The sequence below is a fragment of the Rhincodon typus genome, chromosome 22, assembly GCF_021869965.1.
Source record: "Rhincodon typus isolate 14 chromosome 22, sRhiTyp1.1, whole genome shotgun sequence".
Lineage (NCBI taxonomy): Eukaryota > Metazoa > Chordata > Chondrichthyes > Orectolobiformes > Rhincodontidae > Rhincodon > Rhincodon typus.
This window is the reverse complement of record NC_063353.1, coordinates 3329279-3332026: the sequence shown is the minus strand read 5'-3', so window position 1 is coordinate 3332026 and position 2748 is coordinate 3329279. Positions and strand designations below refer to the sequence as shown.

General features: G+C 45.0%; 1 protein-coding gene across 1 annotated transcript in view; it reads right to left on the bottom strand.

Moving 5' to 3' along the window:
- ndufa12 (NADH:ubiquinone oxidoreductase subunit A12) overlaps positions 1–53 on the bottom strand; it is an 8574-nt gene extending 8521 nt beyond the window's left edge. The window contains exon 1 of the mRNA XM_020527251.2: positions 1–53. This exon is cut by the window's left edge and continues 140 nt beyond it. The gene's annotated coding sequence lies outside the window, so the exon portion shown is untranslated.
- Between the last annotated feature and the right edge of the window lie 2695 nt (positions 54–2748).

The following is a 2748-nucleotide window of genomic DNA, read 5'->3' as shown; positions in this document are numbered from 1 at the left end:
CGCGGCCAGCTGACAACACTGCCCGGACCGGACCCGACAGCGCCACCCGCGGCCAGCTGACACCACCGCCCGGACCGGACCCGACAGCGTCACCTGTGGCCAGTTAGAATGAGCAATGTGAATGTATACCCTGACAACGCTAGTTCTTCCCACCAGATGGCTTCCTTGTTTTAACTTCTCTATAAGTCTGATGAATTCAGTAAAGCGTACGTTCTAGGAGTATTGGCACACTGTTAAGATTTGAATTTTGTCTACTTTTATGGAAATATAGGACAGGGCTTCCAACAGATAGGAAGGGACCCCAACTGAGATGGCCAGCTAAAATGTTGGTGTCCTGATAATGGGCACCAATGGGAGATGCAAAAATTGTGCTCCTGCTCTAATTCTCCCCTCTCTCTGAGTTCTTACTGATGGGACTTGTCAAGCCTTGAAATGGGGTCACAGAAAGTTTGGGAAGAATGGTCTCAGGGTTAGTTTCCGAGAAATTTCACACATCACTGCCCAGACTTTAGTGCTGGTTTAGCAATGCATTCTTGGCTCTGCCCAAATGTCCCAAACCAACAGAGAAGCAAATAAACTTATTCGCTGAAACAAAACCAGAAAGTGCTGGGGAAACTAAGCTGGTCTGGCAGCATCTGTGGAGAGAAAAACAAAGTTAATGTTTTGAGCCCAGAGACACTTCTTCAGAACTGGCAATAGACTGGAAAGGGTGATATTTATGCTGATGGCAGGGTGTGGGAATGCAGAGTGGGAAAGAGTGAATGCAGTCCGTGGAGACAGAACCCAGAGAGAGAAGAAAGGCAATAGGCAAAGAAAGAGACAACTGATGATAAGCAAAGAGAAATATAAATATTAAGTGGGTGCTCATGAGAAGTGTGAATATTTGAAAATGGGTTGGTTGTGCAGGAAGCAACCCATAGAAGGCAGGACTTAGGGGTGTGGAGTGTCTGTAAACAACATGGAGGAAGGTGGTCTGAAATTGTTACTCTCAAGGTTAATTCAACATGTTGAGTCCTGAAGGCTATAAGGTGCCAATCGTAAGAATTTATCAATTTCTCTTCCACTTTCCATTGTACTCTCATCTTCACCTGTTCTATCTCCGACTCCCCTCTTCTCTTTGGCATCTAGAATCAATCATAGAGTCCCTACAGTGTGGAAGCAGGTCTTTCGGCCCATTAAGTCCACACTGATCCTCCAAAGAGCATCCCACCCAGGTTCACCCCCTACCTTATCCTTATAATCCTGCATTTCCCATGGCTAATCCACTTAGCCTTCACACTGTGGGCAATTTAGCACGGCCTAACCTGCACATCTTTGGACTGTGGGAGAAAAGCAGAGCACCTGGAAGAAATCCACGCAGACACAGGGAGAATGTGCAAACTCCAAACAGACGGTCATCTGAGGGTGGAATCAAACCCAGGTTCCAGCACTGAGCCACCGAGTCGCCTTCCATTTCTGGGGATAACTTGGCCACCAATATCCACTACAAACCCACTGACTCCCACAATTACCTTGACTATAGATCCTCACACACGGCTTCCTATAAGGACTGTATCCCATTCTCCCAGTTCCTCATATCTGTTCTGATGATGTCACCTTCCATGTTGCTGATTATGTTGAACCAGCCTGTGCTTGCAAGTCTGAGGACAGAAAGTTCAGCATTACATGTGATTCTGCCATTAGACATTCACTACATAATTCAGACTGTGCTAAGAATTATAATGGAAACCAATTGGATATTATCAGTTATGTTCACAGTCTGATGATTTACATGCACTAGAAGCTACATACATTAACGCATAGGACGCTGTTTCATGTGGCTGAGAGGAATTTGTACTATTACCTGTGAAATATTCTATACAGACACTTTGATCAGCTTATTACCCATAAAACATATTTACCCAGGTGTTCTTAAGAACTGCGGTTCAAACTTAGTTTAATTGAAGCAGTCAGAAGTTAAACAAAAAAACTCTTACACAGATCAAGTTAAGATCAAGATTTACAGCATCCACAGTTCTTTTGGTTTTTAACTTTTTCCAAACTAAGCTGACTGCCTGAAAAACACATGCACTACCCACTCGGGTGAACTTGACTGGGCTGCTGGAACTAATTCACTCTGTTGACAGGGCACTCAGGGTCTTCTTATACAAAGGTGGGTCTCACTGAGTCTTTGTTGGCTGAGACTTCACTGAGGGAATGACTGCCAGCTGTCCCTTCTTATTTCCCCCCTTTCTGAGACCTTCTGGAATGTTCTCTGACTTCAGCCAATAGGGTCACAGGTCAGGGATCACAGCACCCAATAAGGTTCTGCCAGGTCATCTTAGATGTACCCATCTCCTTTCCAAGATATGATTACTCCATAGTGCCAAGGAGTCTGGCTGAAACTGGGGAATACCCAAATATAATGCCACTCCCTATTGTTCTAGCTGAGTATCTCTTAACAAATTTCTGGTTATAACGACTCTCCGATTGTTCAATCTGCAACGCTGATCCTTGCTTGCTTTCGACCTGTGGTAACCTTGTCCTCTTTGCATTCCATCAGGTCTTGCTTGCTGAAACCATTTTGCCAATTTTATGTTGGGCTGAGTTGCTTATGCTGTTAGCCACTTGGCCACAGTACACGCATCATTTTTTTGATTGCAAAAAAGACTGCCAATTGCCACTGAGACAACAAGGTGCAGAGCTGGATGAACACAGCAGGCCAAGCAGCATCATAGGAGCAGGAAGGCTGACGTTTCGGGCCTAGAC